The following is a 16792-nucleotide window of genomic DNA, read 5'->3' as shown; positions in this document are numbered from 1 at the left end:
AGCTAGCGTAGATAGCCCTCGTATAGCTTTGCGCGAAATTCAAAAACGAACAAACTTACAGATTCTGTCTACAATCGCTAGTTTTCGATCTTTTGAAAGGTTGTCTTAACTCTATTCAGTTTGCACTCCAAAGAAATATTTTTTACTACTTCAAGAGACAAACAAAAATCTTTAATAATGTGAGAAAGCATTTTAATGCAAATTTATAGTTTTCACGTTGTTCCTTTTTATATAAACGCTACTGTAAGACAATAAAAAATGGTTGTATTTCCATCACGAAACACATTTGGTCTCTCTTTAGTCGGTACGGATAAAACAGTAGCTCTGTACAGTTCACATCATGCAATGTGATGCAATTGGCCCGGCATGGCCAGTTGGCTAGGGCACTTGACTCACAATCTGAGGGTCGCGAGTTTGATCCCCCTTCCCCACCCCAAACATGCTCGCCCTTTCAGCCATGGGGGCGTTATAATGTGACGGTCAATCCCACTATTCGTTGGTAAAAGAGTAGCCCAAGAGTTGGCGGTGGGTGGTGATGACTAGCTGCCTTTCCTCTAGTCTTTCACTGCTAAATTAGGGACGGCTAGCGCAGATAGCCCTCGCGTAGCTTTGCGTGAAGTTCAAACTGATGCATTTATATAACTATTTAAACAAACATTCAACGTTAGCAATATAATGCCCCCCAGTGACACAGCGGTATGTCTGCGGACTTACAACGCTAGAAACCGGGTTTCGATACCCGTGGTGGGCAGAGCACAGATAGCCCTTGTGTAGCTTTGTGCATAATTAAAAACAAAAAACAAACAAGCAATACAATATTATTCTGAAAATACCAAGTAAACACTTCACTGACTTCTTTCACTATATTCGTATACACCAGTGTGGTTAGAACCAAACAAGCAGAATAGCAGTTACATGTAGAGCACAGTAACGACGTTATTACACAACAATGATAATAATTAAAACTTAAAATGATGAATTACTCACTGTTCACTACTTAAGTAAATACCCCTCAAAACATTTACTAAATTAAGATTGTTAATAAGTTAAATAAAATATTCACTTCAAATATTTAACATCATGTTTTAAATAATCAAAAAGGCAAGATGCTAACTTCATTCTAGATTCTGTAACAAGAAAATGAGATCTTTCATGTTGGGGTAAACGCGATATCCTAATTTAAACAAAAACCAGTTCCTTCCAGTAGGATAATAAAACGTTACATTACTTTTTCGGTGTGATCAGCTGTTGTTCTTAATAATTGAATACAACTTACACAATTATTAATTCAATGAAAATAGACGAAATCCCCCATAGATTTCATATCAGTAATAATCATACAATAATTGTTGTTCTTAATAATTAAGTACAACTTGCACAATTACTAATTCAATGCAGATAGACGCAATTCCCCCTAGATTTCATACCAGTGATAATCATACAATAATTGTTTTACTAAACTTCGTGAACAATAAATTTTAACTTTATATTTTACATTAAAACTCCCTACTACACTAGAAGCTATAACAATACTTAGGATAAGAGCAGTGTGCCAGTAAAAATTACCCACCATCTCATGAGGTGCCAGGCATGGCAAATAGTTAGTGTGCCCGAAATGTGAACCAAAATATTCATGGTTCGCACCTTCTTTCTGCAAAAACGCAATCTGCACTTTGGAACCGTGGTTGCGTTTTCAGAATAACGATCAAATAACACCGTTGGATTAGAGTAATCCAATAGTTTGTGGTGGGTGCTGTTGGCAAACTATCTTCCCTCTCGTCTACGAGCTCAGAGTTAAAGGAGGCTATGTGCAAACAGCTCTTCTGTAGCTCTGCATGAAAATTCTAAAACAAACAAACAAATCTAATTCATGTGATGAACTTTCACGTTAATATTCCCTAAAAAATATAAAACTTATGTAAATCACGATGTTCGGCAGAAATATGTCCAATATTATTTTGTCACGCTAATTGCCAGTCAGTGAAGTTTAAAATTTGTTATTTTTAAAACGAAATTATTCAGATTGTTCTACACATTAAAACGGGTGACGCTGCCCTTTTAATACAATTATTACTTTTACATGGTAACTTGTTTAGCATAATCTATAAAACATGTTTATTTTAAACGACGTGCATTAGCTCCTGTTGAATATTAATGTGCTAAATTTTCCATAAACTTAGACTAACCTTTATGTGATAATTCAAAGTAGTTTTGTAATTTTTGTAAATATGATATTACTAATGGATGGATTGTACCATTCTATTAACACACGCCTGTATGTTTTAGAATTGCTGCAAAATTAGGGATGACAACACAGAAAATAATGCAAGGTTTTAAAGAAAAACATTTGCATCTTCGAATTCATAAAGCATAACTGATTTCTATCAGCTCCCTTTCTTATGTTTTGTTGATTTGTGTACAGACATTGACCTTTACGATTGCAATCATAAGTTCAATAGAAGGCCATCCAGTTGTCTTTCTAGTGATGAATCCGATCAAATCGTATAAAATATTTAAGACTAGCTTAATATTAACCCAAATAATCCAGTCGTTATATTTTGCCTATAGATACAAATAACACTAGATTTGAAGTCACGTGATTTTCGGCATGAGCAAGCGATCGCCATTGCTACTTGTTGAACATTAAAAGCCCGTCGAACTGATAATGGCAAGGCGATATTACCTCATTACTTATGGACGTTTTCCATCTAACGTAGTCGTTTGGATAATTTTGTTATTTGATTTGAATAAATTTGTTAAGCCAAGATGATCTAAACCTGATTTTAACTTAGAAATTACTGCAAAAATAATTAAAAAAACATGCATATCTGACCTGTCATATGAAGAATGCATTGGGTTTTAGCCCAGTGTGAAATCTTAAGATTAAAATCTGTTCTTTTACTAGGTGTTTATTATGTGCCACAGAAAAAATATACATCTCAAATATTGTTGCTAATGAACAAGAGGTGGCGCGACATGTCCTTTTCAGGGTGTGTGTGTGTGTGTGGAGAAGATTGTTATTTATGTATCTGCATCGTCAAACATTCAACGTTCTTAGTTGAAGCAGATGGAAATAATTAAGTAAATTGATGATATAAATATAATGAAGTTAATTCGGATTTATTTGAGAATTTGTGGCAAAATTTAATACAAATGCTTTAAAATATTTACATATATATATACATATATTTACAACATGAAGTCCAAAAGAAGTAACCCAAATCATTCTCTGGAAGGTCTTATAATTAAAGGTTTGAGGTGTAGGAAAAAATTTTGCTACAACCCTCCAATTTTTATTGCAGCTTAACTCATGTACGTAAACAGTCTTTTATTGTAAAGAGAAAAAAAATAAAGAATTCCTCATGATACTGTAAATTTATCATCTTGGTGAAACCCAGTTTAAGACATTTCACTAATAATATTATTATTCTGTAATCAGAACAAAAGATTTTGGATTAAATGCTAACATTCTCTTCATTAGAACAGTGGCTCTCAATATCACCCTGCCATTAAGGCCAAATATCATTCCCCCATAGTGGGTTTCACCTTTGAATGTCGACATAACAAAGTCAGGTTACTTAATTATGCAAAACATTTTATTTTACATGAAAATCATATATTACCGGTGTAGTACAAGAAATGGGCACATTAAAGCATGGGAGTAGTGTTTACATTTGATCTGATATATTTAACTGTTGTTGACTTCAGAAAAATATGACAAGTTATGAAATTACAAATTATGTAAACTTTCACGTGCAAATAAACTTGTAAGTTTTAAATAGGTCAATTTTATCAGTATATACTTAAATAATTAAAAACAAATGAGACGTATTACTTTTCATTGCCATTTCGTTAGTCTGGCGTTGTCTAATCTGTATACTATAACAGATGTCCAATATTTGTTGTAAGTACGTATGTGTCTTACTCTACTATGTACATACCTAAATTTTCATGACTAGTACATTTTCCCATCATGGACACTTCAATACAGTGCATAATGGTTCTTTTTCAACTTTTATAAATTTACAGTAGTGCAATAAATTTTAGTCTACCAGTATTTAGAATAACAAATCAAAAGATTAAAATATAAATTCAACTTTCCCTCAATACCTAAAATATTTTTTCAGAAAACGACTACGTGGGTAATATATGCCACAGAGTAATTTCACAAACCTTACAAACATGATTAAGTTCAGACATACCAAGGATATAGGCCTGACTTTTCCAACCGAGTACAGTACACTACAGTGGATTAGTTTCAAGAACATTGCAGGAATATATTTATCTACAGCATAATCAACGCTTTTTACCAGTAAATGTACAATTCATAATTATATGGCAGCCAAATTCTGCTATTTTATGTAATAATCATTTCTGCAATACTTTGTTTTCATGTGAACATGGAAATATACAATCGGCAATGTGCAAAACATTTATAAATCTAATACACTTAACTGATATTTCACACATACATTGAAATTATGTGTAACAAAATAGAAAGGCGTGAATATATATAATGTAATAAAAGTAGGCTCACTCTGTTATAATAACTCTTCTATATATGTCACAGTTACATTAATGTGTTTTTTGTTGTTTTTTTTTGTTTAAGCAACACAAAATATTTGGGCCACTTGTTCTGCATACTGATTTTTTATCATAATGACATTGACAGCTCAAGGATTTTGGACTGGATGGGGCCACCTGCAAAAATTTAATCTCTCATGTAATTCTGAGAATGAGTCTATTGACAGTATTAGGCTTATATTTGAATTGTTTCCCGGCCATGCCAAAACGTCACTGATCAGACTAGACTTGTCTTAAACCATACAAATTAACCCAAATTTCTTCTCTCATTAAGCAAAGTGGTATATTTAATAAACTTCTACTTTGACACTCAGTGAGAACATAAAACGTGAATGTACACAGAACTTTTATCTGTAGAAAGTGTGTGTTTTGGCGGTGTCTCTGTATAGCTTGACTGGCTAGCAGGCGAGATTAGAATGTCGTGGATGCTTATTTCAACTTATGTGAGTACTTAATATTGTCAGCATTTCAAATCACAAGCTGTCAAACTGTCATACCGACTTGTCTAGGTGAAATGCCTTCCCACAAAAAAAAGACTCACATAAATACTTTGAAACTAGATGTAAACATTCACACCAATTTGATGTCGCCAACTGTAATTTACTATATTATAGGGGAAAAAAGGTTTTACTTGTGGAATGTAACCCTCTTCGCCTTCGACTTTTGGTTACGGTATTCGTAACAGTTAATGGCATAGCACTGTGTACCTTTCGTTCTTTCAGGTCGTGACTTAGACGGACGACTGTCAGTCACTCTTAGCCATTTTACATTGTCTGCCAGTTCGAACTTCAACACATAGCAATGGCGGCCGCATGCGCATATGCTCCTCAGTGATAGAGAGTAGTGAATGGACAATTTAGTGTTATTTATATCTTTGGTTACATTAACTATTCATTGTATAAAAGGCACTGAACTATCCGAGTTAATGTACCACACAAGCGATTAAAATCCTAAAGTCACATATTAAAAGGTTCATCATGTAATTCAGTTTCGCCATTGGCAATCAAATGGTGATGCATTTGTATTCTGTAATATGATGTAAATTACTGTTGCTATAATTAAGTGAGGAAAAAAGACAAATTATATAAGAATGCATGCAGTTATTGCCTCAGACACATGTCTGCCTATCGATAAGTTGTTTACTATTTAATTTTAGGATAATTAATGCTTGACTTTTGTAGATAAAAACTCAAACTCCAAATTTTTCAGTTTTTATGATGGAATGAATTTCTAACTATTTATAGCTTAAATATTTACAACAAATATACATATAAACAATTAATTATAAACTGCATATTTTTTATTTTTCATAGTAGTTTGTGACTTTGTTCCTATTGATAACATTCAACCTTTTTTTTGTGGAATTAATGTGTAAAGTATTTTTATAGCCATGGGAAATATATATGCATATTTTGATTTAGAAAACAGCACAAAATATTGACAATGTTGCTAAATGGGGTATCTTTTTATTTGAATTTTTATTTTATAATCTTAGAGCTTTTTAATACATCCATACTGGTTAGTTGAGCCTATTGTTAGGTGGCTAATCAAAGGAGCATTGCTTTTCTGGTCATTAGTCCATTCATTTGTGGTAAACCCGGGATCGAACCCGTTATATTTTGAAGTCAAGTGAGAGCTCTATTATCCGAGCTAAAGATAAACCTAATATCAGAAATACAAAATATCATATTTCATACTTCTCCTTTCTCGGCCCAGCATGGCCAGGTGGTTGACTCGCATTCTGAGGGTCATGGTTTCGAATCCCCGTCCCACCAAACATGCTCGCCCCTTCAGCCGTGGGGGCGTTTATGTCACGATCAATCCCACTATTCGTTGATAAAAGGGTAGCCCAAGAGTTGATGGTGATGAATAGCTGCCTTCCCTCTAGTCTTGCACTGCTAAATTAGGAACGGCTAGCGCAGATAACCCTCGTGTAGTTTGTCCGAAATTCAAAACAAACCAAACCCTTCCGCAACAGCATACAAACCACCAATGGGTGAAAAAGCAGTACTGTGGTATGCCCATTTATCATCCTCTTTGTGGTGGTTTCAGCTCGGAATTGCAGACAAATATTCACTAAGTAGTAGCAGTAGTACCAGTGCTATATTACCGGCATGGCACAACAGGGAATATAAACCAATCAATGGTGTTATCCCGGTTTTAGACCAATCAGGATGTAATACCTATAAGCATTTTATATTTAATCAGTCATGATACGCCAACATGACTATTTTGTGTAAAAGTAAAACAGTTCGCCCCCTCCTCTAAACCCTGCACCTTCGTGGCCAAACACTACTGAACTTTTGGTGAATAGATCGAATTCTTTACTGGAATGCACATTTTAGCTCTAACTTGAATACCGGAAACTGTATCACCCTTTTGTAACCCACACCCAATCCCTGGAATTCGGTCTCATCGACTCGCAAGCTGGGTTTTAAACTAAAACTATGTACATAAAAAATATATATTTTTTTAAACATACATTTACCTGGAATCCATTCTGTATCAAAACATAAACATGGCAATTTATAGTTAATTAATTTATTCTCGTACACCTGATATTAGTTGTGTATGATGCTGGGTGGATGTTTTTCTTCTTCTCCAATTAGAAACGAGAGTATTTTTGTTTCTAACGACACAAATATTCAGCAAAAAGAAAACGGAACTTGAAACAAGTACAGCAAATCTGTGGAATGATTTGAATAGACAACGAAGGTAGTTTTTGTTGTCAGTATTACGAGACTTCTGTTACCAAAACAATTGTGTTTGCACACAACTATGTCATATAAAAACACGTATTTATTGTCCACGGTTTCCGTGACGTTGGTGTGTTGGTTTTATTATACTGACGCAGAGTGCTGAGGTATGTTCGTAAAGAGTTCTATTGTCTTACTATGAACATATCACGAAATTCTATTGTTTTCTTTCAAAGACATTTTTGTAATCTTGGCACAATGGTATATTTATAAACTAAAATGCGAGGAATAAATTTTGTGTTATTTTTAACACCCCAGGGTGTATGATCTTCAAACTTGCATTACTGTTTAAGTACTTCTGTTGTATAAAAGTATAAGACAAGTCCATTAGAAGAAAAATTATTTATTATATTCTAAAAATAACGCACCTGGCTCTAATGCCACGCGAGAGGTCAGCTTACCTCTTTCTGATTTAAAAATGTAATTGGATTTATAATTATGAACTTACGTTAATCCTACTTTGTGGGGACCTATAGAAATATAAGAATCTAAATGCTCTACATAGGTTTGTATTGAGCCATATTTGATTACGAGATATATGTATATGTGGAGTATCACTTACATCCTTATAGTTTTTAATGACAGGTGAGGAATGGTGCTTTACTTATTTGCATATTATATTAGTCAAACGTTTGTGTCCTTCCGTTAATAAAACGCCTAGTGGTTAGGGTGCTCGACTCGCAAACTGCGGGTCACAGAATCGAACATATTCGCCTTTTCAGCTGTAGGGGTGTTATAATGTGACAAACAATCACACTGTTTGTTGGTAAAAAAGCAGCCCAAACAATCAAACCTTTGTTAGAAACAAACAAACACAACAATACATTATTTTAATATCTATATTTTAAAATTGATTTAAAAGTAGTTGGAGTATTACTCAAAATACTTTGATGTTACTGCAGGATACTTGTTTTCCTAACCGAGAATTTTTTGTTGATTTAGTAGGCAACATTTAATTGGTATATCAATCTCTTATCACTCAGTTTTTTACATGTCTTTATTCACAAATGAACACGAGATATCCCCGTATTGGAAATTCTAAATCCCCAATTTGAATATATGAATATTTTGCGTCTGAAAGAGTTATTATAGATATTATATATCTTTTCACAAAAGCAATCAATTTTTTTGGGTATTACACTACCTATAAAACGCTAAACAATGTCAAAATGTAGTTCTGATACGTTCCGTTTAACCAAGGCTTTATATTAGCAGTGGTTGTCATGTGACTTGCTGACTTACATTTTCAAAATATATTGTTTCTTCCAGGTTTTTATGTATATTTGGGCCGGATTCTTTACAGCAGGTGTCTGTGACTTGTTGGTGATAAAGTTCAACAATAAACAAACAGCACACAGTCCACTTGTTTTTAAAATAATATATTAAAATAGTTTGTTTGTTTGAAGTTAAGCACAAAGCTACACAATGGGCTATTTGTGCTCTGTCCACCACGGGTATTGAAACGAAACCCGATTTCTCGTGTTGCAAGTCCACAGACATTCTGCTGTGCCACTGGGGGGGGGCACATATATTAAAATAAGCCAAATGTGTATACAACTGCTCGTTACACAGTTAATTACTGCAGTTGTATCCAGTTAAATAATCGTTTCATTTCGTCAAAGTCCACACACAGGCTGGTTCAGTTACTTTAGAACACAATTGACAAAACGAATTGTTGTTCTCTGCTCTGTTATTACAATACAATCGGTGATAATTTCGCTAACGTTACACTATTGATTACCACAGCTGTATCCAGAGCTTCAGGTAATTGATTATTTTCGTCAAAGTCCACACAGTCTGGTTCAGTTACCTTAGAACACAACTGACAAGAGACAAATTATATATTTTCTACTCTGTTATTACAATACAATCTGTGATAATTCACTTTAGAAATCGCCACTATACACTCTTATGGATAAACTCACAATCGCATACTCTACATCTATTTATCTATCTCACTGACTGTATAATTAACTAGAAATACATTTTGTACGCATATTTGTGGCCTGACCAAAGCCTAGAACGTTCTACTCACCACGAGATATTATGATGTAATGATACTCAATTAAAACAACGAGAAAACTTAGAGGGTTCTAGTAATATGACACAATAATACAACAAGCGCCAATTCACAAAAACTGAACTGCACAACGTATGATTCGCACAGTTACGCGAACAAACCTACGATAAACTATCGCTTGTAAAAATAACTATATTTAATACTCGCGCTATACTTAAACTATCTAAATCGTAACACTCCCATTAAACAGTCGGGTATATCTAACAGTTTTAACATAAAGTACTCAATCACTTGTATATTCAAACAAGTTCAAAATTCAAAATAATAAACATTTTGTTGATATGTGGAATTTGTTTCTTAGAAAATTCTTATCGATTCTACAGTAATGAAGCTGAGTGATACTAATTAATCCCCTAAAGTACGTTTATAGATATGTATTGCTTTCGCATTCACTAACGAGTTATACCAGACGTTTGGGCTACATCAGATGCAGTATATTTCTTTTGACTTTTTTAAGTGACCGAAAAAAAAGTAAAACATGTTATACTGAAGACGTTGACAAAATGCTTTATTTGTAGCAGTTTTTGAGATACAAATTGCACGTCAACGCATATCTACGAGGAAGAAATACACACCATTTCGAGAAAGCACTTAATGACTATAAAGGGGCGGGTGTGGCTTAGATATTAACGTGCCCAGACTGTAAATCATGATTCCCATCCCAATGGTACAAAAACATCATCTCTAACTCATTGGTAAGACAAAAGCAACATAAAAGTTTGCGGTGGGTACTATTGATTAGCTACTTCCCTCTAGTTAACAAGTTCAAAATTAGGGACTGCTATGAAGTATATAGCTTTGCCTGAAAATTCTCAAATAAAACAGTAACGTGATCTATGTGTAAAAGCTATGCCACACAGAAGGAAAAGAAGCTTTTGTTTGAACCAAATAACTACAGTTTTATAAACTGCTAAGAAATGTAAGTGAAAAATATGTTCATTTGCACTAGTTTCGAACCTGTAGCCCAACACGTTAATCAGTGGACTACACCGAGGTTTAATATTATTGAAACATTCATTATTTTATGTAAATGTTAAAAAAAATCATTTCTTTTGTTTTCATTACTTGTAAAATATCTCTTGCTTTATTAGATCACAATAAATTATATTTCGGTTTCTATCTTGTTTTTTTTATAAATTTGATCTATTTTCGTGTTTTGGTTTCAGTAGAAAGAACACAATTTTGTTATAATTATTTCTTTATATAAATTGTTTTGTTAGAGCATTAATAGATGGCGGTAAATATGCCATTTATAATTTGAAAACGGACGATTGTTTATCAGAAATAAATAAATGATTGCTTTCCACTGAGTTGTTACCTTCGCAAAATATTTTACATATTCTAATATCATCACTTAGTTTGAAGCCAAACATATTTATCCTGATATAATTAAAAAAGTATAACGTATACCTTTCCAGCTCTGTTAAGTTATAAAGTATTTATTTTTTAACTTGACATTGTTTCAACTATATTTTCCAACAAGTCAATTTCATCGTTAAGAAATAAATCCATGCACATGTCAATTAATTATTCATGAGGATAATTTTAGTAGCAGTGTGAGTTTTTCTTCTTGAAAGGATTAGGAAGACATTAAGGTTCTTCTAAAATCTCTCCCCAGTAGCTTAACAGTAAGTTTGAGGACTTGTAATTTTAAAAATCCCATTTCGATAAGCGCAGTGGCAAAACACAGATAGCACATTAAGAAGCTTTGCGCTTAACAACAAACAAGCAACCAAATAAGAGCACCATTTGTATATTATAATCTATAATAGAAGCATTCAGATACCACGTTTCAACTAAGCACGAATAACATGAATTAAATACAAGTTTTCCCGAAATCCTTATGTAAATTAGATTGTGCTATCTGTGCTCTACCCACCACGGGTATCGACACCAGGTTTCTAGCGTTGTAAGTCCGCAGACGTGCCACTAGGGGGCGTAAATTAGATACATTAAAAATACCTAAAAATAAATTAGTGCAGATATTCCTCGAGTGGTTTTGCGCGAAATCCAACAAGCAAACAAAAATAAACCTCAATGAATTATTGTTACTTCTACCCTCGTTCCTGTACACATTTAAAGTGATACCAAATATATTATTAAATATTTTTCGAAAATTAATGTTTTATGTTTTGTATCACATTTTCGAAAAAGGGGAACACTTAAAAATGTGTTTTTTTTCATAATTATAAATTTATTCACAGTACACTCATTAAAATGTTTTATAGGTCAAAGCGAGAATTTATTTATTCCAGGTTTAATAAAGGTTTTATCTTAAAAAGTTTAGATCTAGTCTTAGTTTATTTATTTTTACTTATGAAGAACTGATTTCTGATACAGCAATAGGTACAAAAGTCGCTCCAGCTTATCTACCATCACTATGGGATTTTTTTTAAATACAATTATTTAATAGATTACCTAATTATTTTGAAGATAATTTGTATTTTAGGTAAAGAAAAAATGAAACGTTTTCTAGACGATCGTGTTGTGATATGAAAGGATAATGAAGCTTTTAGTACGATTTAAAAAAAAAATAATTCGATAAGTAAGGAGATTAAGTTTATCTTTTAAGGAGTAAGATTGCCTTATATTTTTAGATGTACTGGTAAGTGTTTCGCCAGAAAAGGAGAGTGTAACTGATAATTTTACAAACCCAGAAATGATAACTTTACGAATCCCGAAACTCACATCAGCTCGTTGAAACTGTAGACTGTATAATTTCGTTTTTAAAGAAGAGATGAAAGCCAGTAGATTAGCAGAGCTAAAACAGTTTTTAATTCAGTGTCACTATCCATAAAAAGATTGTTGTATTACGACGTTTAGAAACTGCTAAGAATAAAGTTTTTAATAAAAAACATTTAGAAAAAGAAATTAGTAAACTTAAATAGATTATACCTTTTGTAGTGACTCATTATCCAAATATACATGTTGGTATATGTACTACCAAAATAATAGATACAGAAATTGATAATAAAGTCATTTTATTGAGAAGACAAACTGAAAGCTTACATTGATTATTGAATAAGCCTAAAAGAAATATGTTTCTAAAGGAAGGTATTATCAGTTGTGAAAGAACTAAAGGTGCTTTATGTAAAATTAAGTTATATAAAACTACAAAACTAAAGAAAAATAATAAAGATATTTTGTTTTTCATTAATAATTTATTTAATTGTAAATCTAGTTCTACAATTTTCTTTTTAGAATGTGCAAATTATGGTGAATTCTATGTTAGTGAAACAGATGATTAAAGATGAATTTACATAAATTACATGTTCGATTTCCCGACAAAGTCCAATATATGCCAGCAAACATTTAAATGAACATATTTTGAGCAAATTTAAAATTCTGAAAGAACCTCGTTTTTCACGGGCCTGGCTCTTTTTGGTGGCTAGGGCACTCGCTTTGCGGGCTTAAATCCAATTACCGAACAGCCTCACCCTTTTAGCCGTGGGTGTGTTATAATATGACGACCATTCCCACAATTAGAATAGCTGAAGAGTTGGCGGTGGGTAGCTTTGATTAACTGGTAGTCTATCACTTCTAGATCAGGAATGTCTAGCGCAGAGAGAGATATAATAAATTTTGTACGAAATTTAACAAACATATCTTCACTGGTTCACCTTTGGGGGTATATAATATAAAGTATAAAGGATTAATTTTTGAAATTTTTTTTTATAAATATAATAGTACTGTCTGTTGTTTGTCCATCTAACTACCTCGCAGGGTGTGGATGGATCTTCATCAAAATTGGTATGAAGGTTTGTTGGGTCCATGGAGAGATTCATACAAATTTCCAGTTTTGTACTTTCGTTTCTTATTGGCCTTTTTTACCACTACTTCGTTTCTGTTGATATATCTTCAACAGATTGGGCATGAAGGTTTGTTGTATCCATGCGGAGATACATGCGAACTTGCGGTTTCACATTTTGTGTTTTGCAGTTTTTATAGGCGTTTTTGCCTTTTTTTTACAATTACATATATGGGAATCAACTTTTCATGTCCTAAGATAGCCTTCCATTAATCATGAATTTACATAACTTCCGTCCAGGGGAAGGGTACTGTAGCTAGTATGTAATAACTTATTATGGCGCCACTTGAAACAGGTAGATGTAAGAGAGCAGAAGTAATAGTATTTGAGTAGGGTTTCAGTTGGAATTGTGCAACAGTAAACACTATCACTAGGAATCAGTAACGTGCAGAGGACATTGAAAGGGCAGACTCTTAAATTTGTTTTTTGGATTTTTAGTGGAGACTATGGGGATTGTGTTTTGTCTCTGGTACACATGGGGAAAATGTCATTCGAAATAAGCAGGTACTTATTTATTTCAGTTCAGTTGGTCTAATACACACTTTTAAAATCTAAAACTAATCTAAAAATTATTGCTTATTAACACTTAATAGTATATCACAATTATCTTTTTACTGTAAAGTCCTACAAGACCTGTATTCTATTCATTTAAAATCTAAAATTAATATAAAAATTATTGCTTATTAACACTTAATAGTATATCACAATTATCTTTTTACTTTAAAGTCCTACAAAACCTGTATTCTATTCATTTTAAAACTGAAATCATATTTACTTCTTAATAATTCACAGCAAGCAAAGTGTGGAATCAGTCGTATTCTTTAATAGTTGTTGATACTTTTCCTGACCGAGAAATGGGGCGGTTTGGGAGTATAAAGGCAGGGGTTTGAGCCCACCCTGCCATCTCCTGTGTAAGTCACTGCTAAGAATAACAAAATGGATAGTAAAGTAAAAGGTGGATTTTAAAATTAAATTGTAAAATATTATAGAAATAAATAGCTTTTCCATAACAATAAGTGAAGGTACAAGATAAGGTTTTAATCAAAATTAAACTTATAAATGAAGTGAAAGTATATTTGTTTTCTTATAGTAAAGCCACATCGGGCTATCTGCTGTATCCACCGAGGAGAATCGAACCCCTGATTCTAGCGTTGTAAATCGGAAGACGTACTGCTATTCCACCGGAGTACAGCGGTAACGTATCTTTTATAAGTTTAAAATGATTTAGTTTTGAGTATATTTTAGTGTATTTGATTTATTCAAAAGTTGTATTTTATGTGTTTACATTTTGAAAGAAATATGTATTTAATTCGGGTTATTTATATTTAGTTGAAAAGATGTATCTGAACGTTTTTATTACACATTTTCTGTACAATTATATCATGAGGAGTAACCTTTGAAGTTACGAAATTGGTAGAAAATATTGTTTCTTATTTTCATTAAGCATAAAGCTACCCAATGGGCTGTCTGTGTTGTGGCCACCGTGAGTGTTGAAACCCGGTTTTTAGCGTTATAAGCCCTCAGCCTCGGTGCTGATCCATTGGGTGGCGTATAAAATAATAAAGAAAACATAAAGAATCAAATACTGTGATGTTTTATTATATTTGATATAATAAATAATCTTATATATTATCTCTCTCTATATATATATATATGTATGTATAGTGAGGTTTGTTTTTGTTTTTTTAACTATGCACAAAGCTACACAAGGGCTATTTGTGCTCTGCCCACCACGGGTATTGAAACCCGGTTTCTAGCGTTGTAAGTCCGCAGACATACCACTGTGCCACTGGGGGGCATGTATAGAGAGAGAAATTTGTTTGTTTGTTAGTTTCAAGTTATCTACAAAGGTACACCATGGGCTATATGTGCTCTGCCCACCACGGGTATCGAAAACCGATTTTAGCGTTGTATGACCACAGACTTACCGCTGTGCCACTGGGGGCATAGAGAGAGAGAAAGTGAAACTTAAATCCTCAAAGTGAAATACATAAACTAAAACTGGCTTTCACTGCATATTTTTGCTAAGTATTATGATTTTTAAATTTACTGTGAATGGCAGTTTTAATTTTTGAATTTCAATTTTCAGGTTTTGTTTTCCATATTTTTCCATTATTGTTATATAGTGCTCAGTTTTCTCCTATATACTGTTGATGCAATTTACACAATGTGACTATATATATATATATATATATATTAGGAACAATTTTACATATTCCAGTTCTTATTTATTTACATACAAGTAGAACTTCAAACATTTTTTGTTGTAGCCAACTTAAGAAACAAAGGAAAATATTTCGCGCATTACAGTAGTTTTCTGCAGACTTTTATTTGCACTGTACAATAACAATGTTCCAATTTGTGTGTTGCCCTTGGAACAACTTCTTGCATCGCAAATTGTGTTCAGTATTAATGACCATAATATTGCAACTAAAGCCCAAATTGTAATTTCCACTGTAAATCCCTCCCCCTGTTGTTCAGCAGAAAGTCTGAGGGCTTATAGCACTAAACATTGGGTTATGATACTTGTAATAGGCAGAAGAGAAATTGGGTAATTTTACACTTAAAAACAAACAAATAAACAAACAAAAATCAATTCAAAGAAGTGTCTGACAAGGATGGTGGATACAATTTTAGACCACACATCTTGTAAAACTATCCACTTTACGTGAACGTTAGTTTTCAACACACGTTTAAACAGACTAAAGTTATAAAAATTCGTTGGAGCCTGCTTCATTGACCTTGTTAGGTATGTGATCGAATAGGATTGCTGTGATTCCAGTTTCAAGGTCGTCGTTCTCACGATAACAGTCATGGATTCTGAGGTGTGGCTGGAAGCTTCTGAGCCATGTCAGGTCCACAACTTTGTTTCTTATTTAATTAATAGTACTATAAAATATGCCCAGTGTAACGAATTTTTTAAATATATATCTAATTTAATATCAACGTTTGTTTAGATTAAGTTTATATTCTAAAACATGTGTAGCTTATAGTGTTAAATATGTATCGCGAAACTCCCGTATATTCTCCATAGTTGTAGAAGATTCTCGAGAGTACGAATCAACAATACATGTATATACGTAGCCTCTTACACGTAGTTCAGTATTGTTACGTAAAACTGAAATTTCTAGAACGCCTCCACTCGCCTATAAATATAACCAACGCGATGCGTGCCAAAGAGAGTATCTATTAATAGTTCGCTATAGTCAGTGTGTTATAAACTTTGGAAACTATAACTGTGATTATTATAACGCTTATCAATCGGAAAACTTCAGATATTAGACCAAGAACCTTTACAAAGCTCGAACTTTACAAATCATTTAACTTCAGTGGATTATCATTGGACATTAGTATTTTTATGAAAATATTATTTAAATTAATTGTGGAGAGCTCAGCGTATGTGGCCGGTAAATAACCTAGCGTCAATCTCTAATGGGCGTGTGAACAGTGAAGACTACAGGTCTAGCTAGCTCCCTACTAAGTAAATTGTATCTATATCAAGTCGCAATCAGCTCGTTTATCGTGAACCCTCGATAAGATATCAAGGAAGTTCCAAACTAGAAA

The sequence above is a fragment of the Limulus polyphemus genome, unplaced genomic scaffold (assembly GCF_000517525.1).
Source record: "Limulus polyphemus unplaced genomic scaffold, Limulus_polyphemus-2.1.2 Scaffold746, whole genome shotgun sequence".
Classification (NCBI taxonomy): Eukaryota; Metazoa; Arthropoda; class Merostomata; order Xiphosura; family Limulidae; genus Limulus; species Limulus polyphemus.
The sequence above is the reverse complement of the archived record's forward strand: the minus strand, read 5'-3'. Positions refer to the sequence as shown.